This window comes from Stegodyphus dumicola, chromosome 4, assembly GCF_044657685.1.
Source record: "Stegodyphus dumicola isolate Sdum_Otavi_A_Nest chromosome 4, ASM4465768v1".
Lineage (NCBI taxonomy): Eukaryota > Metazoa > Arthropoda > Arachnida > Araneae > Eresidae > Stegodyphus > Stegodyphus dumicola.
Genome location: NC_140771.1, coordinates 55,902,133 through 55,927,859, shown reverse-complemented (window position 1 = coordinate 55,927,859; position 25,727 = coordinate 55,902,133). Strand labels below are relative to the sequence as shown.

Here is a 25,727-nt window from a genome sequence, read left to right as displayed (position 1 = left end):
GAGCAACATTTTTTAAAAAAGGTTTTAGTTTACTGCCGTGACTAGCCAAGCAAATGGAAATCCGACTTAAAAAGCAATGCCCTACCATTAAGGTGCTGGCATTTTTAAGAAGGTTCATTTCCTCAAATTAAAAAGAGAACTGCCTAAAATGTGCTGGCACAGACATGCCGTGCAATCTTATACAAAAATCTTCCTTTTCCGAAAGTACCAGTGTCTTTATAATGGCGTCCCAGTAGAATTTGCTTCTGGCATGTTTAGAATACTTGAATAGAGACCTGACTTCTTCTCCTACTAATTCAGCTGTAGATTTTTTTGTTTCTTAATGGCATTTTTAGAGGAGAAAAGGCAGTCCTTCTGCCTGCATAAAAATTTAAGTTTAGCACATTTTGACAGAAAACGGCCACGTCTGTCAAAAGACGTCTAAAAATCTACCTTATTTTATTCATTTTTAAAGTAAAACTATCTAACTATTATATATTATCAGTATTCATCAGTACACATTTAATCGTGCAGTTTTCTAAAAAATATTTTTCGTATCCGGAAATGTCCTTAATGTATAAAGCATGCATTTGAAAAATTCAACTGCAAACTCAAAATTTGGAGAATGAAAAGATTAAAAAGTTGAATTTTTAAACGTCTATGTTTTACTGCAAGTCCCAAAACTAAATGCACTAGTTAATGAAAAAGATCAAAGACTATACATATCTCTCTAATAGATAAAAACCGAACTCAAACTGATTCATTCACCGTCCATCCGGAAATATACAAAAAGCTTAGAAGAAAATTCTCTTTTGCGAGGTGCAATAGGACGAAGGTTATTCACCAATTTCCCACAGGAGACAACTAACAAACGGAAAAAATGAGCGCAAATGGGCCAATAAAATCCTACGGGCATGTGGAGATGGTAACCAATTACTTCAGCACACGGAAATGGAGAGAGAAAATTCCATTTGCTTTCAGTAAACTTCATTTTCGTTTTTGCAATGCTTCGAAGACACAATGTTTCGTCCTCTAACTTGAGCACAGCCTATTTGAAGAGCTCCATTTCTTTGGAATTTAATTACTGCAAGTTCTGTTATAACACAGCTCGATAAATCGTAGTTTTGGATTTTAAAGGAATGTGAATTTAGAAGATTTTTCTGCTGTTATATAGGATGGATACATGAAGTTCGGCCTCCTTAGTTAAACAATAATAGTGTAAATATTTGTAAAAATTATCTCTTATATTGTAAATCATAACAAATAAGATATATTAAAAAATAAAATAGAGATAAAAAATTTTGAGGCGTTCGCAAACAATAAATCTGTAACGAGATCGAAATACAGCAAAATCTACATAAAACAGTTAACAACGATACAAGCCAATTTTTTTCTTCTGCGGAGACAGTCGCCTAAGAAAGCGCATCAGTGCTAATATTCATTTATTTTCTAAGAAATACTAGTCGTTTTGGAGGTGAGATGAGGTGTTGTCATAAGAGGATTTACTGAAACTTATATGTGGGTAAAGAGGAGATCCCAACCACTGCTTCATCAAGTGCCCATTAACAGAAAACTATCTCAGCTCCCAGAGACGAAAATATTCCAGTGCCTATAAACAGCACTGAAATCAAACTACTAACCAAAATATCCTTGCTAAAACTAGAAGAGAAGAATTGGGCAATACTAGATAAGCAAATAATCAGCACGCTGGATTTTTAAAAATTTAAATTATAATTGACAAAACGACAAACCTGACAAAAATATTCAAAGACAAAATCGACGAAAGAACAGACTAGATTTGACAGAAACACAAGAGGACCATAAAACACTTATTTGCATTCAAATAAACAAAAGAAAAAGAGATTACATTTTTTTCTATTTTAAATCACAAACAAAATGTTCTCTGCACGTACTCGGTATGTATTCTGCGCATGTACTACATGTACAAAATGCTATCTGCATAATCGTATTATTATGTATGCATGTAAAAGTATTATTATGTATTTACTAATTATAACTGCGAACGGCAGAATCTGCCACAATTGTATTTTAACTATAAGTAAAACTGTAAACATGAAAAAATTCTTATAATATTTAAATGAAGATAGGTAGTGTAATTGGACAGTATCCACAATGTCAATGGTTAACCAATGGGTGTCCGCTGAACCTGAAACTTATGTTAGAAACAACTTTTGTTAATTACAGTGGTGATGATAATGATTATAGAAACTATAAGTTATCTGTTACACATCAGGTCCATTATTTTCATCAAAGGCGTTATTGAAAATTAAAATACGATTCATTAAAATGCACGTACATTGTTTTCGAATTTCTCGTTTGAATAAATAGTGCATATTAATTCGAACTATAAATTTAAAATGTTATACTACATCGAATGGCAAAGCATCTGAGACCTGGTAATGTTTATGTTCGTTTTGCTATTACTGCGCTTCAGCGTACTCTCGAATTCGCAGGAAATCTTCCCTGTTTAAAAATGTTCATGAAAACTATGCTAATTACAAAGATCAGACTTCTTACAGTGAATATGGGAAGCTGCAACATCTTACTTGAACAGGATGAATCTTTGATTTGTTCCCGTATAAATGGCGTTGTAAGCAACCATTTTCACATTCAAAAAATATCTTCTTTCAAAGGAAGAAAAGCACAGCACATGTTACCGTTTCACAAAACGATATTTCACTTAGATTAAGAAAATAAACCTCAAGTTATATTAGATTCGCTCAAAATCTAGAAATGAGTATGGACAAAATCAGCCAGATATTAAAAGTTCATAAAAATTTAAGTACAAAATTCTGAAAAACGAAATATAGGCAACTTTAATAAACTGCAATTTTATAAGCCTTGTTTGCCCCAAATGTGTATTTTGTTCTGTGGGAAAATGTGGTAAATTGATCAAAACAATAATTGTTTAGATGTATTTCTTTCTCTGTTGAATATTGTTTCGAACCCAGGAAAAATAAAGAGAAACAATGCTTATTTGGTTTTCAGAGGTTTCGGTTAATTTTATTATGGCAGAGTATTCAAAGCTATCTGTTTAAGAGAAAGATTGCTTTCGTGGAGAACTTTCTAAGAGGAGCTGACTCAAAGTCGCGTTACACATTTGGTTCTTGAAGACTTCACATGTTGTTCTGCACTGAGTAGCATTATAAGCATGGGATCTCAGAAAAGAAAAGGTCCGGTAACTCTCACTGCATTGGGTAGCACTACACATTTAACGGCTTTCTATGTGCTTTATTTAGAGATGGGAGGAATTCTAAATTTTGTCGAATCGGAATGGTGAAAGGTTGTCGAATTTCTCAAATTCTCTATTTACAAATAATAATAAGGGACAAAAACCCTTTTATTTTAATAATGATACCTTGGAATTAAAAGCAAAATTTAAAATCTGCGTTTAATGTAAAACAGACTTAGGTATCCAGTTTTAAGAAATACACTTATATTTGTTAAAAAATATGTTAAATCTATTAAAAATGTACTTAACTGAAGATCTTCGAATTTGAAGTTTATTTTTTGAAAGCGACTGAACAAAAATATTTCAGTAGCATTTCATATTTTCGCTCTTTCATTAAATTAATTAAGTGTAGAAAATAACTTCAAGAGTTAATACAGATATACACTACATAAGAACACTAAATCAGAAAATTACGAGTGTGGCCTCAGAGTCGTTGTGAGATGTTGTTACTGATGCAACCTGCATCATGCAGATCCACTGAAATTAGAAGAGTCATTTCCTTTCTTTAATGAATACTTCTACTAAAAGTCAATAAAATTAAACTTCCCAATTTCTTTAGCTATAATGTTTAATGCGTTTTAAGTTTGTATTCGAAAGGCTCAAATGACGAAGAATTCTAGTTGTCGAATCTTTTACAAGATTCGTGGGATTCAAGAATTCGAATATGCCATCCCTATTTAAAGTGCATCTAATTATACTAAGCGAACATTCAAAAATATTTTTCGAAATGTCAGCTGTGTTGTTCCCTACGAAAGGGACCCATATTCTTCGATGGAATCACACATCCCGAAGCTATGAAGAGTCAGCCACGAACCATATTAATAATCATACCTGGTTTCCGTTTCGGGAAATATTTCGGGATATTAAAATCCTGAATTTCCTCCCTGGCATTCGGCTGGAATTTTCAGATCGATTATCCTGCAACTCACTTCCAGAAATCAGGATTCCGTTCTGGAGTGAAGAATTTTTGCATTCATTTCCAAAACAAGATTACGTATTATTTTATTTCGAGAAGAGAATTCGCTGTTGGTTGTCTCGAACACTTCAAAATAACTACGTCTGAATCTGATACAAAACTAGCTCTGAAAGTGTCATATTTTATTATTTCAGGCCTGAAGCGAAAACGATAGTTGTTATAAATGCTAATAAAAGTAACTGTTATTTGTCAGACTTAATGGGGTTATCACACATAATGAAGTGCGACACCATAAGAAAATTTTCCAGCAAACCGTTTTCCAAACCGTTTTCAAAGGGAGTTTTTAGATGAAACTGTTTCGCTCAACCATGTTGTAGGTATGTACACAGGATATTTTATAAGCACGAAGAAAATGTTTCGCCTGTTGCTGTGTCTCGCATAGTTCTTCGCATAAATCAGGAATCAAGTATCTTGCAAGCAAAGATTTCTGGAAATGTTTCTTTGAATATCCAGTTGTGGATAGTTAATAACTTTGTTAGAGGTGTAAGACTTCCTACGCTGATTTGAATAGCTTCGGGATAACTACTGGGATTTTAAGCACTTGTAGTGAGATCCTACACACATGTCGGCATCCACTCTAAAATGTGTTTTCGGGGTAATAAGCAAAGTGTGAAAACGTATCCTCTTGGAAGGAATTACTGCTTTTCTCTGCATATGCTTTTGTGCTTAAGCAGCTAGCACGTCAAGCTAGCAAATGCAAAATTCGTCTTCCGATTTCTGGAGAGAGAAAAATTAATTTATCATGTTTCCTACTCCAAAAGTTACAACAGTCGACACAGAGAGACTTCATCTAAAATGTGGTGGACAATAATTCGACCCCACATCGATCTGGACAACTGGTTCTCTTACATCTTCCTAGTCCCTTTTGAGTGAGAAAGAAACCAAGTGATTAACACTTTCCCCATGTGCGTGCTGATTGGATGTAAGAAAGTAAACTATTAAATTCAGGGTAAAGCAATGTATTTAATTCCCCAGAAGGTCCGGTTGATTTTTCACGTGTTCTGCTTTGAAAATTATAATAGTCAATTAGGGTTAACCTTGAAACCTCATCTATCAAGCCATATTAGAAAGAACATTTTGAAGACATAAAACAAGTGGAACAGAAGTGAAGCTGAACGTGACTCCAGCTACTTCTTTCACATCTGGCCACCAGTGGAGATTAAATAAGACAAGGTTGGCTGTATGACTCGTATAATGAATACAAACATTTTAAAAATATTCTGAAATTCACAGAAATTTAATTAACGTAAGAAAAGGAAGTAAGAATATTCGTTCTTTCTTTCTTATGGGGCCTGCTTGCGACACATGAGACATGCACTTCTTGCACATTGTACTGTACTCAGAGATTCCTTATTGAATAGTGATCTTTTGCATAAATTTGAAATGGAGTTCAATTTCTTCGCATAACTATTAAGGAATGGCTGTCATCAGCGTAGTCAGATTGGACACGTTTTCGCAGTCATCCTCCTAACAATCAGGGTAATCCATTATTTCCTCGTTAATATTCACGTGCAAGGCAAATAGCATTCGATAAGCCGGCGATGAAAAGTACATTTCCGAAGCTTCGAAGCAGATAGACAAATTTCTGTAGAATGGATAATGCATGAAAATTTCTCCCTAAAATATCACGCTGAAGATGCAATGCATCCAGTTTTTTAAAATATTGTCTTTGACGACCCATGACATTGATATTCTGAGACTGTATTTTCCAAGATCGCAATAGTTTAGTATCGCAATATTTTACTGAATCAAACTCCTCGTGTGGAGATCGAATCAGAAACAAGTTGGTCACGTGGATACAGCAACTAAGTGGCTCCAATACTAAACTTTCAATACAAAACTTGAAAGGTTCAACTCAGTTTGAGAATTTTTCCAGAAGTTCCATTACGCTAAGTCGTATTTCCAGCTCATCCATTGGGGCTCATCCATTGGGGATTGCTTAACAAATCTGCATTATAAATCAAATCCTGAAGAAGGCATCTTAATTTCTGATCTTCCAGCATTCATAAAATCCCCACTGTTACGGAAGACGCCTAAAAAATTGATTTGGCATAAGCTTCATGGTTTTCTGGAAGCTATATCTCTTCTGTGCTTTGAAAGTACTAAAAGATCTCTCGTTAGTTGTTGTTGATATATTAGCGAAAATGTATAAAGCGCCGGCATTCTGTAGAATACACGTGGGGATATGCTTAGTTTTATAAGTAATAATGGCAACACACTCACCAGCAAGATCATGTGACCATTTTCGGTAGACGAGACCCTAGATGGGAATGATGATGAAGTTCGAAAAACCAAAAGAACTCTGAACTCTTTTTATGATGTTATTCTGTTTAATATGATGTTATTCCGTCTTTATGATGCCATCGACACACATTTTTTAATATTATTTTCTTATTTCTTTGTATGTGTTATCTTTGTGTTAATTATGTTTGCATGTTTTTGTCATTAAATTACTAAATTTCACTACCATTGTCAACATTAGGACTGTTCCTATAGATCGTAAATACAACTGCATCCTACATACCTACATACATGGCGTTTTTAAGAAAAGTGCGAGATATCAGAATATAAAATATGAAAATGGAAATTATGAAAGTATTTTCCCTAGGTAATACCTAGCCATTCCATAGAATGACAAATGCTATATATGCAAAAGTAAGAAAAAAGAGTCACCATGACGCTATATTTAAAAGATGTGCATTTACCTAAAATGGAACTGTTATTTTGAAAGAATAACGAAAGAATGCCACGAAATGTAAAGAATTACAGAAATGAATCTATTAAATGTATAGATTATGCATGAATGCATTAAATGAAATGATTATGTATTAATGTATTAAACGTATGGATATTCGAAACGAATCGGATATGTATACTTTGCCGGTTTGCCATTTGGCATTTTGTAGAATGCCTAGAAAATGCATGAAATGTTAATCATTTTATAGACTACCGAAGTTTTCAGCATTTTATAAAATGCCTACGTATTCTGTAGAGTTCCGGTTTTCATACATTACTGGTAACAGATACACTACCCGAGCCAGCAAGTTATTTACGAGGATACACTTTTAATTTTTCTAATTTTAATAGAAGTGAATTTAAGCTGAAATAGTTAGAATCCTAGAATATAAGTTTAGCAAACATTTAATTAGAAATAATTAGAAATTCCATTCAAACCACGTTTACAGTTGCACGAAGTCATTTTCGACCACATTCCTTCGGATAATAGGAGCTCTAATGCATACCGAACTCAAAGCCTTTATTTCATTGCTGCTATCTGGGACTTTTATTCAATTCCGTTTTATGGACTTCCTCTTTCCGAAAAAGTAGTCCCGAGTGACAAGAACAATTTATAGAAAGAAGCGTAAATAAGCGAAACAGAACTTTGTCTCATAAAATTTAACTACCTGGAATCGTCCCAAATCAAGAGTTTCAGGCTTCCAAGTGATTATCCCAAATCAAGAACGGAAAAAGTCAACTCGTCGAGACGAAGCATTCAAAATTCCAGAAACGTTTCATAATAAAGGAATAATTTTCCGATTATTTCGTTATTTAAGAATTTTTCAGAGGCTTAGCATCAACCAGATACCAATGCAGTCAGTTTAAAATTAGAAGACAATCGAAAGAGAAAATAATTAAAATTGGCAAGAAAAAAGATTAAATTTTTTTCCTTAACGGTTCCTGAACGAATTTAACATTAATCGTCAAAGAACTGTCAATTTATTCTTTTCTTAATGATAATTTCTTTGTTGGGTCGCAGACGAAAAAAATTGATACTTCTTCTATCCTAACTTAATGTGAGTTTGCAAACACTCTTAATTCAAAGCTGATCAACCACTCATGAGCATAGATCACAAAATATATTTCGGCCCACTAAAATGACATATATATATATATATATATGTATATATATATATGTATATATGTATACAGGGTGATTATAATTAAAGTTTAAGTTTCAAAACGCTATAGAAAAAGAACCACTCATGAAAATGACGCCAAATTTGAAAGGAATGTTATTGAAGAAGGCGGAAAGCGTATGGCAGAAGAAAAAATTTAGTTTCAAAAGTTAGCAACAGATGGCGCTGCAAGCGGAAGAAGGCAAATTAAAATGTTAGTTAAATTTCAGTGTTATAAAGCCGCCAGGTACCAGGCTGTTCCTCATTTCGCGTCTCAGACGTTCGCCATGGGTGTTTCACTGCAGGACCGCGGTCTGCTGGTAAAGCTGTATTACAAGAATGATGATTGTGCAAGAGTAGCTCTGCAAAAATTTAGGACACTGAAGGGTATAAAAGAAAGCGTTGGTCCAATGAGTGTCGTAGGTCTAAAGAAAATGATGCAAAAATTCGAAACGACAGGTTCGTTTGATGTGCAATCTGGTAGAGGGAGAAAACGAGTGCATTCGACGGTAGTTGAAGAAGTGGCCACAGCATTACAGGAGGGGTCGGCCGGTGGTGTGCAACCGTGCAGTGCACGAGGAATTGAACGAAAATTGGACAGGCCTACGAGCACGGTGCTGAAAATTGTACGAAACATCCTGCAATGCTATCCGTACAAAATTGGCCATGTGCAGGAGTTGCTTCCGCCTGACCTGACAGCTAGGGAGACGTTTGCGTTAGAATTCCTGGCTCGCATGGAAGTGGATAATGAATGGCCGTGGAAAATTTTGTGGAGAGATGAAGCCCATTTCCATCTGACAGGATATGTGAATACCCAGAATTGTCGAATATGGGCAACAGAAAATCCACTGGCAACGCACCCCGTACCACTTCATCCTGAAAAGGTAACGGTATGCTGTGGCTTTACGGCATCATTCATCCTAAAACCATATTTTTTCGAACAGATGGGTGCTTCCGGTCCTGTTACCGCAACCGTCACTGGTCAGAGGTATGCGTCTCTTTTGCGCAACCACGTGATTCCAGCTCTGCAACAGCGTGGATGTGTGGATGAAATCATTTTTATGCAAGATGGCGCTCCTCCGCACATTGCACATCCCGTGAAGCAGCTGCTGAGGCGCCATTTCGGAAATGCTCGAATTATCAGCCGTCATTTCCCTACAGCCTGGCCGTCCCGATCGCCTGATCTTACTCCGTGTGATTTCTGGCTGTGGGGATATCTGAAGGATGTTGTGTTCCGTGCTCCAATTGCAAATTTAGCGGAATTAAAGGCACGCATTTCGCAACACATTCTGAACATCACCCCGGAGACACTGCGATCCGTTGTGGAACATGCTGTTTGTCGCTTTCAACTTGTTGCACACAACACCATATTGAACATGTTTTGTGCCAGTCTCGCGACAGTTCCGAACTTCTTTGATGAATGGTTCTTATGCGGTATGTCAACGCAAAACTCTTGAAACCGGTTTGTCCCTTTCGATGTGATATGTACAGTCATGCAAATAAAATTATTCAACAATTCTAATTTGTCAATGCATTTTAATGTGTAACTTCCACCTTAGCCATTGTTTTACGAATCGCTTCTCGTTTCTCGTCGTGATTTTGCCGCTTACAGCGCCATCTGTTGCTAACTTTTGAAACTAAATTTTTTCTTCTGCCATACGCTTTCCGCCTTCTTCAATAACATTCCTTTCAAATTTCACATCATTTTCATCAGTGGTTCTTTTTTTATAGCGTTTTGAAACTTAAACTTTAATTATAATCACCCTGTATATATATATATATATATATATATATATATATGTATAGAATATCATATATATATATATGTATGTATAGAATATCATATATATATATATATATATATGTATAGAAAGAACTACTACTTGTTTTCGGGGGGGGACTCACTATACCTCGTTATAGAATATATTTTAATAGGAAAAGAATCTTATTACTTAATTAATGCCAACAGCCCTTTGATCGAATTTTTAATTGAGACTTAACAACAGCTGCAGCAGCCCGTTGCCATCAAATAGAAACTATAATACTTTTAAGGCTTACAATGGGCATTTTAAAAGAGCAAATTACAGTTTCCAATTTGTTTTTAACAATTACTTTTTACCTTCTTGAAGAAGTCGTTGCCTAAAAATGGCCTAAGAAATTAAACACTTCCATTTTACTTTTACCTTCAGTTAATTAGCCATCACATGAAGCCTAATTCGCCCAAAGTAAAAGAAAATAAAGCATTTTAATATTACAGTTTCCTCAAAAATTTAACACAGTTGGCTCAAATAAGTTGCAAAAGAATTAATGTAGCTCCTTAATCCTACCTTTTCTTAATGAGTTAGAGATTAAGTTAAGATTCACTTTGCAATTTAAATTAGCAGGCAAAAAAAAAGTACTTTTAGCAAATGACGTCGTTTCCGTCTTCCTTGGATGAAATCCGAGGAAGGAAAAGAGACCTTGAGTTTTCTTTGTTATGATAAAAGGTAAATTTTCTGCTTTTCCAAAAATAACGCATTTTAACAAGCGCGTTTCCTTGCTTAAAAGGCGTCGCTGGTAACAAGTTATATATTTTAATAGCCATTAGTAACTCTTTTATTGACATTAGCAGCTCTTAACATATTTAATTATTTAATTTTGTCAAATGTCAAGGTTGTTTGATGTTTATTTCAAATGGAAAGGTTCAATTAATGTGCACACTTCTTTTATCCAATTCATTTTTTAAATTCGGCATAAATGATTTAGAAATTAAAAAATTGCGTGTCTCACTTAAAATGAGCTGTATTTGCAACATTTGCATAATCTAAAAAAAACCAGTAATGCAAATGAATATTAGGTGAATAGTTTTACTTTTAAAATAAGTTTATGTATGTTTTAGTACGAATACTAATTATACTATAACCTGCGCAAATGTTTACTAGCAGTCTACCATATGCATTACCTGAGAAAACATTAGTTATACCGAACGAACCATAAAACTGCGCATGAATCACTCGAGATAATATATGTAATAATAAGCATTTTTATTATTACATATATTATCTCGAGTGTCATATATTATCTCGAGTCAGAAATATAACCTAGTTAATTAGAATTTAAGGTTACGTTTGGGAAGGTTACTGGATTTCGGAAGAGCTTGCTAAGGGTTTCTGTCAAAGAGAAGTGATGCCTACGTTTTCCTGAAAATCTCAGACTGAGCAACAATAATGAAAAATTCTGTTTTAAAATTTGATGAAAAAAATGATAAGCTCAGAAAATGAAAGCTGCGAAGCTCGAAAAGCTTAGCTTAAAAATCTTTTCAAATGAGAGATCATTATTTTCACATGCGACATTTGAATTAAAGTGGAATCGTAAAGTTTGAATTCTGCAGATAGAAGTTGGACAAAATGCTAGTCAGGAGGAAATCACACAATCGTAAATCATTAAATTTCCACCAAATGCCAAATTAATCCTATAGTTTCATTAGTAGCAGCCACTTAGAATGTTCTTCACAAAGGCACAGCCTTAACTTTCAATTAGCTAGGGATGAGACATTCGAACTCTCGAATCTCATAAATCCTAAAAAGTATTAGAGATTGAAAAATACGTATTTTTCAATCTCATAAATCCTAAAAAGTATTAGAGATTGAAAAATACGTATTTTTACTCGATTTTTCCCGATTTGAATCTATTGCTATGACTTATCTCACTTGTCTGATAATAACATCAGAACAAGCCCTCGAAATTCATCTTGCAAAGAGTGCAAGACTGCGCTGTGGTTGGCAAGAGCATCCTACAGATGACAGCACGACTTTCCTCAATTCTTCCCGAAATTTTGATGAAGAGCACTCCGGAGGAAGAAATCCAAGGTCTCCCACCCTCTTCCCCTACAAGAACCTCTCGAGAGGACTTTTCGGCTCGCCGCATATTTAGAGTGTCTCCATGCCGCACGGAGACTATACATTTTCAAACATCCATGCCTTCTCCGGGATTCCAACCCGGGCCTTCCGTACGGCAGTCAGCATTGCTAATCACTATCTCGGTTGGGGAGCACGATTCGAATCTTCCGTATCATAATAAAAAAATTAAACATCCAGTAGTACTCATTGAAAAAAATAGCTTGTTGCAATTTTCATAGTCTTGCATCGCCAATATTACGTCACAGTTACCCTAAAATGCCCCTATCTCAATTTTTTAGAGAAAGTTCATTATTTTGAAGCAAGACGCGTGAAAACTGTGCAGTGCCCTCGGCGGGACTCTTAGTTTCGCCATCAACATTTTTCATGGGCATCGCGAAATTGTCCTTACCAGAGAAAAATATCAAATCGTGTTAACATTTGATCTCCGTTTCTATATGTAACGTTTCGAACGGCAAAGTTGCTGCTTTTCCCGTACTACAGAAAAACTTTATTACTATTACTATCGAACCTATGACAGCAGAAAATGTTCATTGAATCAAGGCAAATAATTAACTATACATAGGAAACTGTCCTTAACGATTTAGCTGACGATATTTTAGGAAAAGCACATTAAGATGTGATAGTAATATGTAAATGTTGTCAATCATCGTTGGGTCCGTTTGCTGGGTTTTGTTCGAAAAATTAATCCAGAAACTTTTTGGACACGCACTCCATTTATTTAATTACATGATTTAAACTTAGTTAATTAAACTCAACCTGCCGTCTAAAATAATCATAGAAAAAATTGTATAATGATTTTAATGAGTCCAACTAGAAATGAATTATAATATTATATTGTCTACGAAATGCCTAGAGGCTGACCGGTGAGATACATTCCCCGCAAAACGGGGTTAGGGTTTCCAGAAAGTGGCAGGTAAATGCGGGGTTGCCATATTGGGCGCGAAATCGCCCAGTCGGCGACAAATTTGGCGATATACCATACACTGAGCGAGAACATGCTGTAATTCAATCTTAGCAGTTTTCTCAGGAATATTCTCGAAGATAGGTCAAAGCTACATATGCCTGAGTTAAAGAGATAAGTTTGAGAGCGATCGACCGAGTCAGGAGCTGTGCTGTACTTTAGTGCCTTTCCGTGAAGCTGTCTTCACCGTTATAGCCCGAAGACTGTGTTGCTGATGGTTTCAGCATATCTGTCGTAGTTTTTCGACGAGTGTAAACGTGCCTTTGGAAAGTCCTTACTGGCGAATAAATTGTGTTTTGTTTCTTCATCAAGTCTTATCATCAATTAATCACCAAATTCATGAACCCGTAGAAAACAACAATATGAAGGACTGCGTTTATTGCTTTTAAATCGCTTAGATTGTTCAATAATAAAAGACGAATGAATTTGAAAGAAAAATTACATATAATACGTTTTGTCAAATGGCAATACATTGGCGCTTGGAGAATAAAAATATTTTTCGGGTAATGACAACACACACTTTTATAAATAGTTTCCTGATTAGATGTGAAATATAAATATCTTATGCATTGCCGAGAGGCAACACGTTTCTTTTAAATTGCGAAGATTTCAGATTAAATTTGAAACATAAATAGCTAACACTTCGCCGAATGGCAAAACACCGCTTTTAAATTGTCGAATTTTTTAATCAAAAATATCATTAAATTTAGATAAAATCTGAAATAAATAAGAATCAAATTCGGAATTTAAATTTCGGGCTTCGATGTACACTGTTCCGTTGAATGATTATGTGTATTCGAAATTTGGTGACTCTAGGTGCAGCCGTTTTTCCATAATGCGGGATATTTACATGCACATATACAGATTCCCATTATATCGTATTAGAAATTTATTGCTAATAAAACTATTTCTACTGAAAGAAAGTAAATCATGTTAATAAACTTACTGCTATAAAATAGCATCAAATTATTATCAGGAAATATTGCATATTGTTAATGGCTCATGTTTTACAAAATTTCTTTTATGATCTAGAAGGGGGCAGAGATAAACTGTGAGATATGATTCCCACTGTGATAAAAGCTTTTTCCTTTTAAATATTATTTCATATTCAGATGATAATTAGATAGAAATTATGTAAACATAATACATAATGTATGCTGCTAGAAATGTCTTATATTATTCTGCATTAATTATTTCATTGCATCTTATGCTTGTATTAACTATATTAATAGCAAGAAAGTTAACCCAGACTTTTGCTATCGAAGTAAAATTGTTATTAAGAATTTCATATTTTCTTAAATTCACTTTTTCTTTCCTCTTTAGCAATATATAGTCAGAAACTGAAAAAATAAATAAAACAGCTTGAGCAAACAAATTATCAAAATCATTTTGAACTTTGGAATTCATTCTAATTGATATAAAGAAGCAGACGTTAAACCTAAAGCACTAATATTTCAACAAACAAGCGTTTCGTTGTTCCATTGAACTATTTGTTTCCTCGGAGCCGTCTCTATTGTTGTTAGAAAGAAATCTGTATGTATATTTCTCATATTGCGGAAAAAAGATCGAACTTAGAACAGTCATTTCATATTTTGTGCGATTTAAGGAACTTTTGATTAACAAACTCGGCTATTAGAAAGCTATGTGTTGCCACTCTACAAGGTGTAACTTATTTATGATTCAAATTCAGTCAGAAAACTCGGCGATTTAAAAGCAACATATCACCACTTGGCAAAGCGCAAGATATTTCTCTTTCAAATTTAATAAAACTTAGCGATTTAAGGGAAAAGTGTTTCCACTGTCCAATACAAAACATTGTTATCATCTACGCGCTAGTTTGTTGCCATTTGGCGAAGCATAAAATATTCAAGTTTTCATAAAAATTTAATCTGTCTGTCATTGATTACTAGACTAAGCGATTTAAAAGCAATACTTGCAATTCTTTATTTGTATTATGAATAATGACTAGCTAAACCCGTAAAATTAAAGTGTCTGGATTTATTAAGAGCATTGCATATTTTTTCTTTCTTAATGGAACTATTTTAGGCGACTGTTCGTGCCACGTAATAATTCTCTATAAAGTTAACTTAATGCGAGAAAAGGTACAAGCAAGTACAACTGCAAACAAAATGATGTAAAGATATTTCAGAGGAAAAAAAACTCATTCAGTTACTACCAATTGTTTAAAAGATCGCTATTAAAAATATTGCAACCTGAAATCTTCTAATCATAATAATCAGATTTCAGAAAAGAGTTTACCCTTAAAAATTAAGGAAAAATAGTAACAATTAAAAATCTGAAATGATTCATATTTTCACAGTCATCTAAAAAGGCTCTTTTAAAGTTTAAATATGGTTTATCAGTAGAGATTATCAGAGATGGCTCAAGTGAAAGATTTTATAGGATACTAAATGACATTGTAAAGTTATATATCTTGTGTATATTTAAAAAGGGAAAAATTATGTAACGTTATTCTATAAAAATGTTTTATTTATCATGAATTAAATGCATTTTTATTTAAATCAATCCGCATCAAATGTAAAAAATTAATATTCTTAAGAGCTGCCTTTATCTTAGTTTGTTAATCAATAACAGAGAGACTGAACTTGAAAGAAAAATATCTTACATTTTGGGAATGGCAACAGATTCGAATGGAAAGCGAAACAACACATTTATAATAGATGACATTTAAAGTGAAACTGTAGAGACATTAAGATTTTTTGGAAGCAGGATATTGGAAAAATGAGCAATACTCTCGTCGTGAATCGAACCACAGACCTCTCGAATACGCTAGGAGCGTGCAAACCACTACACCACGAAGGCACGTTAAGAAGGGGAGAGAAATATCTTATAAAACAACGCATTGTTTTTCGAGACTAATAGCCCTTTTTAGCTAAATATAAAATAAATTATTGAATAAATTATTAATTTTTCAATTATCAAAATAAAATTTAAAACTGAATCGAATCGTTGTGATAGTCCTCTTTAACACCCAAAAAAAAGTGTAAACCAAGCAGTTAGGACATACTTACCAGGCTGATAATCTAAGTACAGAACTTAAATCTGATCAAAACACCAGTGACAAACGGGTTAGAAAAGTACATTATATGGTATTATTAACCCCCAAATTAATAATAACTTATTTCTTAAAGAAACGGTTCGGATTTTCGATGCAGCTATATATTTTCTTTCTTGAATTGGTTGCACACAGGGAACCCTGTAAATGAAGTATTGACATTTTTTTATTTTGTAAAGACATGAAAACTGAGCAATAAATAAATTACTAGAGACGAAGCGATCGCAGAATTCACCTATATCTTATTTTCAGTTGCTAAATATTTGGTATACATCACCTATATCTTAGTTCCAGATGCTTCCAAAAATCTTTTAAGGCACCAATACTTAGTTAATTAATCATTCTTAGTTAATCATAATTAATTAAAAGAGCAATTCGGCCAGCAAGCAAGATGGCAAATTATTCGGTGCACAAAACTAAAAGTTTGCTTTTGGTCCCACTCGGTAAAAAGACACTGAAGGTCCAGAAAGAATTCATTCACTATTCTACTAAGTTTCAAATATAAACAAAGATGGCTGCTATGGTAAGAAAAATGAGGCTTAGCAGCATTTAAACAACTTTTAAATTGTTGGTAATTCTACAACTATAGCATGCAGATTATCTAAAGGCATAAAACCCTTAACCAGAAGATAAGAACAACATCATTCAGTTATTTTTAAAGCAAAAAAATGCGCAGTTTACCAACATACAAGAACGAAAAAAGCTGAGCTACCTGAGCCGAGCAACAGAGTTGGTATATATATATATATATATATGTATGTATTTTTGGTGCGGTCAATTGCAAGTAAAAAGAGAGATGCACAGCTACATATTATAGCAGTCCTACATACAAAATTTCAACGTTCTGAGGCTACTCATTTTTGAGTTATACGAGATACATACATAACTAACGTACATTCGTACGTGTGTTCGTACGTAGACACGAAAAAATCTCTTCTGAATCCATCTTAAATCAGTTTTATAATATGTTTGGGGAAAAAGAGTCCTTTACTCTGTCCTTACGTACAGATGTCACGCAAATACATCGTTAAATTGCATTCGATAGTGGTTAAAATGGATATTTTCGTTGAAATATGATACCCGGAATTTTTCGTGATTACTATAATTCCTTTACAAGGAATTAAAAATGCGAAAATAAATAAATAAAGTCTTACACATTAAACAAAAAAAATTCAATCGTATTTTATGAAAGTGCACACAAAATCCTCTTGGAGAGAATCACAAAATCCTCTTGAATTTTTCAGTTCGGGCCCTTCAACATGTTCGGGCATACGTGCAAATTATTTCCCTTGTAGATAAAAAAATGGTTATTCTTAGCAGTACATGTTATGTAAATTAAAAAGGAATTGTAAGGATTCTCAATTCGATGAAATGAACAATACTGTAATACGAAACAGCTGGAAAATGCCAGTAATTTGCTTAATCTTTTAAACAAAAATAATACTCACTATTGTCATTGATTAAAACAAAATCTTTACATTTAAATAAAGTAAAAAGATGAAATACCTAGAACAATAGCCATCGATTTGTTTCTATAGAATATTATCATCAGCATTATATTAAAGGTTTTTATTGTTTCTGCAGACGATAGAAAACTTCTTTGTTATTAACCGTATTCTTTGTAATTGAATGTCCTTCATTTGTCTATGTAAAAAAGAAAAGCGGTTTTGCACTATGTTTAAAATGCTTCGGAAGATGAAATTAAACTTGCTCAATTAATATAAACCTTCTTTACTTAAATGCAGTGAAAACAATGGATGCTTGCCTAAAGAATTCAGATAATTTGCCTTTGTCTATTCTTTTTAATGAACTTAACGTATTTAATGTAATTCTGGAAATGCATTTATAGAATACAGTAAACAATATATTATGATATAAAATGCGCAAAATGTATAAACTCGGGGAGCGGAGTTGGCTCTAAAAATTTTGTCGGTCTTGTAACAGCATACTTTGAAGTCCCATATCTTTAAAAAAAAACTTTCTTAAAAGCTATGAGCTTAGGCTTTAGTATATCGTTGACAGATTCTGAATGATAGCATTAGCTGATAAAAATTAATTACTTGCGGGAAAATGATAAAATGGTATATTTTTTGCAGACAGAGGCAGAAAACGAAAACAGATATGAGTCACATTCTAAGTTTTCTTGAATCCGAATCCTAAAATATTCTCGAATCTCTCAAATTCATAAACAAATTATAAGAAGAATGAGTAAAAGTTTTACATTAATATTAAAAGTTTTTAATTAAACCAAAATTAAAACCTACGTTTTTTGAACCGCCTAAAATAGATATTAAAAAAAAAAAAGATAAAGAAAAATATACAACTAACTTTTAATGAGTCCATCTTGTGTAGTTTCATGAAAGCATTTAATATTTCTAATTTTAGGCATCTCACGATTTAAATGCATTTTTATTTAAATCAATTCAGTTAAAACGTGGAAAAAATATTCTTAAGAACTGCGCTTGCTGCTTACAATTGTTTAGTTTGTTATTCAGTAATAAACAAATTAATTGGAGTTAAATATCTTTTACTAAACTGAATGGTAACATGCCGCCGCGTAGAACACAAAAGCATTTTATTTCAGGGAGTGGCAACACATTTTTAAATAGCCGTGTTTGTTAATTAAAATTAAAAGATATTGAATGGCAGCAGTCCTGTACGCTGGAGCAAGGAGGTTAGAATAGATATAGTAAGCATGACGTCACAAAAGTGAAGGAATCGATAAGGAATCCATTCAATAGGGGAATAGACCCAATCACTAAATCCAAGGTCGCCAAATTATCCACCACAACAGTTCTGTTCGGGCGCCACTATTGCAAAGAATATGTACTATTAAGAAGGAAAATTTCTCCGCAACAGGAGTGGCTCTGTCCCAACGTAGAGGGAAACAGTATGCTTGAAATATCTGTCATCAAAGCTGGAAGCTGGCGTCGAAGTTCGACGGTCACGTTTATGAAGTGTTCATAAAACGAATATCGTTTTAAATTTCTGTAAACTTTAAAGGAATAGAAAATATTTTTAGCGCAACTAAATTTATGAATAGATTAGTTATTTTGAGCAAAAAAAAAGTACGAAAATGCGAGTTTAAATTATTGCGCGATATCAAAGACGAAACGTTTCGTCAAAGAACGTTTCTTCTTAACGTGTTTCTCACTTTTCTGTTCACATCACGAAGGGGCAAATTCTAGCCGCCAGGTTCCGTCACCAAATCCCTTGGCGAATTTTCCCTTCGCTTTCTAGCGGCACAATAGCAAACCGGTTTATATTACGTCTATGGAACCCCCCCCTTTTTTTTTTACATAGACGTTCTTTTACTTCAGCTTCATCAGCTTTATTTATGAGAGGGAAATAATGAAAAACGAGCGATGCCCCTGCCTGGACCTCGAATTCTGTAATTCCTGACTGCTAGCCAGATGTACTCACAATTACACCACTAAAGCATGCGGTAAGGAAGGCGAAAAATTCTTACAATTTAAAGGCAAATTTTGGCCATATAATAGAATATAAATAAGTCTCTTGTATTTGTCCCTACTATATGATGGTAGTGTCCAAAAAGTGCTGAAATTTACTAAAAGAAATTTGTATCGAATTATTCGATCCTTTCCGTGCATGCTTCTGTAATGTGAGTGATTATCATTGAGTGTTATCATTAACACACCGGACTAGCACGTGCAAGATCCGTTCAAAACTCAAACTGAATACTGCTGATTTGCTGATTTTTCATGTTACCTGCTTCAAAAAAAAAAAAACGTGATTATCTCTACTAAGATGCTCGGAATAAAATAGTAATAACTTCTAATTGCGTATATTTGGTTATCGGAGTCTCTTGCCTCTCCCTAGTCACCCTTTATGTTAGAGAAATGTAAGGAACTATCGCATGTCCCCCGCGCGTGCTCTTATGATACGAATAGTTAACAGCAACTGGGATATCTTTGGTTAGCACAGTTAATTATTCATGTATCTCGCTTAGGAAAAACGTAATGGTCTATACAAAGTGTTTTTAGCTCTATGCAATAGTTGAATTGGTGGCATATTTTACGGCATTAAGAAATGCGAAAATTCTTTAAATGGATCACGGCTTTCAGTTTATTAAACAGTTCTCTAGCATCAATGTTTATAATTTTTTCTTGTGTTTGAATTCTTTCTATATTTTTTCGTCTGTTTAAAGATGTGTTTGTCTGCTCATTTCACAACAGGAAAATCATATAAAACTGTAAACTGTGATATTTTATATGTTCGAATATCACAGAGATAAAACTCGTTACTGTACTAGTGATAAGAAAGAGGAACTTTGTTTTAAATTTAGTTTTGGAATCAGAAACAGGATGCTTTAAAATCATGTTTTTAACGTTGGAAATGATAACTAAATGGAATCGATCCAAACCTTTTAGGCAGTTACATTCGTCACGTTACGTTAAATTGCCTTGTACGACCGCGGATATATAATCTACTTGGTTTGGCAAGGGCGAAAAGTGAAGTTTTTGTCTTACATTCATCTCGCTCATAAACAATTCGCAATACATTGCCATTCGGCAAAACGCAAACATGTTCGATTTATTTTTCAAACTTAAATCAGTATGTAATTCTTTAGTATGTCAACAACGATGCTTTTATATATATCGGATTTCAACGAGAGTTTCCCGGCACCGCAAACATCGTCCACAAACAGTTCGCGTTGGCCTGTTTAACGATATTTTGTAAAACAATTTTTGGCATTTGAAAGAAAGATACTTGCTTTAGAACAATGTATTGTGAAATCTGTAAACGAATATCCTTACCATTAAGTACAAGGTGCTTGAAATGGAATTATCACACTACCAGATTAGAACCATCATTTACTTCCAGTTCTGTTGCAAAACTTCAGATACAGAATGTCACCAAATCATGTGTACCGCTTTAGGTACTAATGTTGTAGCATATGAGACTGTGAAAATTTTGGTACTGAAAGTTCAAAAACAAGGATTGCATTTAAGAAGCACAGCGGTCTGATGTTGATGAAGGCAGCCTGTGAGAACTCGTGGAAGAAGCTCGGTATGCAACCACTCGAGAGCTTGCTAAGGAATCAGGAGTTAGTGGCATGTCCATTAGTCGGGCTATGCATCACATAAACTTGACAAGTTCAATCGCTGGGTGCCACATGAGCTGACTCAAGCAGATAAGGACAGATGTGTTCGGACTTGAAAAAAAAAACATCTTTCATAACATCTCATACTGCTCACTTCTAAAAATGCGCAAGCATTTCCGACAGCGTAATTAAACACAGTAATTTTGAACTCCACCGATACTAATGTTCTTTAAATGACCAATTTCACACACACAATTAAAAAAAAAAAAAAAGTCGTTTGGAATCGTACGATCGGTTTGGGTGGTTTCACTGCAAGACGGGAGAGCAGTGGGAAAAGACTAACTAAAAGTATTCATTGTTTGAAATAAAAAGATCTTGCTTAATATATTTAGACTTTATAATTGACCGAGCTATTGCGAAGAGCTATGTTGCCGGTTCTAGAATTAAAGCCCAAGGGCACTTGATATAAAGAAATCCGGACGTGGAGAAAATCTCAGATGAGAAAACGGAGAAAAGGGCAAGAAGAGAAGTACCAAAAGGAGCAAGACAATCCAATCGGACAAGTTCGCAAAACGTGACGAGCGATCATAGCTTTCAAGGAGGACCCAAGACAATGCAAATCAATGACAACAATATGAGAAGATACACTACAGCAATAGTTCCAATGACAAATTCAAATACAACTAAACAACCTCAATCAATAGTGCTAAATACAACGCAATACAATACAACTATACAACACAATTTTAATACACCTATTCAACGCAATACACTACAGCAACTCAACAACAACCTAAGCAACCTATTTACAACACTACTATATCATCACAAAGAGAAAAATCTCACAGCATTCGTTTTATAATTCACCAAGAATAATATTCAAGCTACAGAAGAACTTCAATTAAAATCAGATGCATTGGAAGTATAAACAGCTACCGATTCAGGAGCTAAGTAAAAAAGTTGTCGTCTCCTCCCATGAAGGTGTGAGCTGCAAGTGGTCTGACGCTTCTATCTTCGAAGAGAATTTCATAATTAAAGACTTGGGAGTAATTAACAAAGTCACATTGCACAGCTTTGTTGAAGAATTTTTCATTAGATCTTCTGATGTAATCTGGAATCGTCTCAAGGTTTAAGTCTCTGTGTAAAAGTTTATTGCGGATAAGATAGTGTGAATCATAAAATATATTTATTTAATACTCGAATTATTATATTTTATTGACTGGTGAAAAAACTAGTGACTATACACTAAAACGAATGTTAATACCACGGAAATATACAACGCGTTTTTAAACATAAAATAAAAGAATAAAAGTAATTCTCTTAATAAAACAGGAAATTGGCGAATTGAATATCTTAATTATTTTATATATCGATTCTGAATAATTATATTCTAAAGCAAAGCTGTACAACATTCTAAGTTATGGCAAAATATATTTTCTTCAAAGTATATTATTTCTAAAAGCGCCATTTAAAATAAAAAAGTTCTGTGATTTTTCTTGTTAGTGGACATAATCAACAGAAATTTTTGTGACATAAACAATAAGTTTGGACTAAATAGTAATTCATAAAATTAAAGGTAGTGAGGGTGATAAATATGCAGTAGATATCTTATTTTAGATATTATAATAAACTGATAACCGATAAAAAACTGAATGCATATTACATCTACGAATTCGAAAATTTTAAATTCCTTAGAAAAGTTCTAAAATTTTTAAGTCAGAATTTGATTACTTGAAATTTATTCAAACTTCTCACTTACAGGAAGTGTTACGATGCATGTTTAATTCTGACTTGAACTGACAGATATATGAGAAATGAAAAATATGTGTCGGCTTTAATGCCCATACTCATGAATTATATAATTTTGCATTTCAACATTCCGATGATTTCTCTTAAATGCATATTAGACTTTTTCTCATTGTTTGCAACTTCAGATGATATCTGCTCATGCATAACTGACACGTACGGAAGGAGCATGGAATAAAAAAATTCTAATTCGGGCAATTTCTATGACACTTACCGTCTAAATTTATGGTCAGTGGTCAGAAATGAAGTCGAAAGTCCATGCAGGGCACCCCCATACACCCACAGTCTACGTGCTTTGCATTACTAGACGAGCAACAGATTGTTTATATAAGCGGCGCCCAGCTTTTGGATTTTGCCGCACGGTGGCGCTGCCAGACTCGCGATTCCGAACGTCAAGCGAGGGATTCTCTCCAAATATTACGAGCTCTCTGCAATTCAGCTGTAGCTAATAGAGAAACTAGGCCCGAAAATTAAATTTTTTGCCCGAAAATTTATATATAAGATTAATTTTTATTTCGAAATGCATTCCGTTAAATGCTTCGAATATAATCAATCAATTCGCAAAAGGGGCTAAAAAAAGAAGTAATTTTTCTCGACTTTTCCAGTGCGTTATGGAGATAAAGTTTTCATTGATTGGGACCATTTGACGAATTTTTCAGGCAGAGGGAAAAAACAAAATGAGAAAACAGGCTCCGTTTCTTGCTGCTTAACATTAAATATAAGATTTTTAATCTCCATAGTAGACTAAAATTCTTTGTGTTTTATTTGATGTAGTGAAAGCACGATATATATATAGGTATGTATGTATGTACGTGTGTGTTCCATTTTTCTGGGAAGAAATTAACACCTTAGGTGGTTAGCATAAAATCATGCTCATCACAAATAAGCACAAACATTCGTGTTATAGCAAGTAATGCTCGTCAGTGCAAGAAAATGCAGCATTTAAAAAGTTACATTATTTCATATTTATTCTTTAATGACATTATGCAACACGTGTTATTATTTTATACCGTAAGCGGGATAAGTAAAATTCATTTTGAATGTCATATAATAAGTGAACTGAAAATTTATTTCTGAGTCTATTTCTTCTGTTTACTTTCGTTTGCATCCAAAATAAAATCGACTCGTTTTCCTTTTCACTTCCTTGTACGAAGTACAGGAAGTATTGTAATCACGAAAAATTGCAGGTACCATATTTCAAAGAAACTATCCATTTTGACCGCTATCGAATGCAATTTAAGTATGTTTTTGCGTGACAGCTGTACGTATGGATAGAATAAAGGACTCTTTTTTTTTTCCCAAAAGCAATTATAAAACTGATTTAAAATAGAGTCAGAAGAGACTTTATCGTGGCGTCTGTACGTACGTACGTGCATATATATGTATGTATCTCGCATAACTCAAAAACGAGTAGCCTCAGAACATTGAAATTTTGTATGTAGGGCAGCTATAGGATGTAGTTGCGCACCTCCCGTTTTGTCGGCAATCGGCAGCACCAAAAATATATATATATATATATATATATATATATATATACATATACCCTATCTGTTACTTGGCTTCGACAGCTCAGTTTTTATATTCTTATATGTTGGTAAATTGTGCATTTTTTGATTTAAAAATGATTGAATCATGTTCTTATTTTTTGGTTAAGGTTTTCGTCATGCCTTTAGTTAACCTGCATGCAATATTTGTAGAATTATCCACAATTTAAAAGTTATTTAAGAACGGCTAGGCCTAAGTATTTCACCATAGCAGCCATATTTGTTTATATTTGAAACTTAGCAGAATAGTTGCCAATCTAAAGAACCTAAGCTTCGCAACAACTGTTTCTTTTTTATTTTTCTAATTTTACATCACTAATTCTACATTGTTTTAAATTTTTTATAGTATTTGAATACAACATGTGGCAACGATTAGATAATTCTTCAGATGATATAATTTTTGCGCATTCTGAGTTATAAAATGAATGAGATATAACGCTGTTAAGTGAACCTAGCACCAGAGTGTCACTACGGTAAATTAATAAAGGGAATTTTAAAGAGTGCATTTATTCTTTTGTGGTTTATGGGCTATCGATGAAATAGATTTAATTCAATTCAATAAGTTTAAATGAAATGCAAAAAAAATGCGTAATTTAATATTCCGTGCAAGGAAGTCATGTGGTGTACACATCGGATTTTTTAAAATTTTATTCAAAAGTTAAAATTTATTTTTTTAATGTTTCATATTTTTCTTTCTATAAATTTTTTGTTCAAAAAAAATGTATAAACGAAGTTTTGAAATAAGTTAATTTTTGATTTTATCAGATATTAAAGATTAAGTGCTATGGGTTGGCAACAATAAATATTTATTTTAATTATTTAACCATAAATTTCCTCCTGAATTTTAGCCTACAGTCTGAAGTTTTAGGGTTATAATACCTCCAATTTTTTCAGTTTACATAAAAATATTATATTTAATTAATATTTAAAATTAGGTAAAACTCAACCTTCGATTGTTGCTTATTTTTAGAAAAAAATCCTGCATATCGCGAAATATTTTTGGTTCATAAGGAGAAGGGATCCCGCGTGTATTTCTTTCGAATTTTCTCCCAAAATCAACGATAACCTAAGATAGAATTATGCCAAAATCTAAGATCTTATGTTTTTTGTTCGCGGTTAAAATATATTCCAAGATAGTTTAACGAATTCAGTTTACACAAAATTAAAACTTAAAAGTTCAAATTAAAAGCAATCATAAAAGTTAACAAGTTAAATAAATTAACATAACGTCTATTTTTGCTACTCATAATAATAAAAGAAAAAAGTAATTTT

General features: G+C 33.5%; 1 protein-coding gene across 4 annotated transcripts in view; it reads right to left on the bottom strand.

The window, feature by feature from the left end:
- Positions 1-23,227, bottom strand: part of LOC118188716 (Na(+)/H(+) exchanger protein 7-like) — a 329,360-nt gene extending 306,133 nt beyond the window's left edge. For all 4 annotated transcript variants that reach the window (XM_085814914.1, XM_085814916.1, XM_085814918.1 and 1 more), the window contains exon 1: positions 23,126-23,227. The gene's annotated coding sequence lies outside the window, so the exon portion shown is untranslated. The remainder of the gene's footprint in view (positions 1-23,125) is intronic.
- Positions 23,228-25,727: the final 2,500 nt, after the last annotated feature.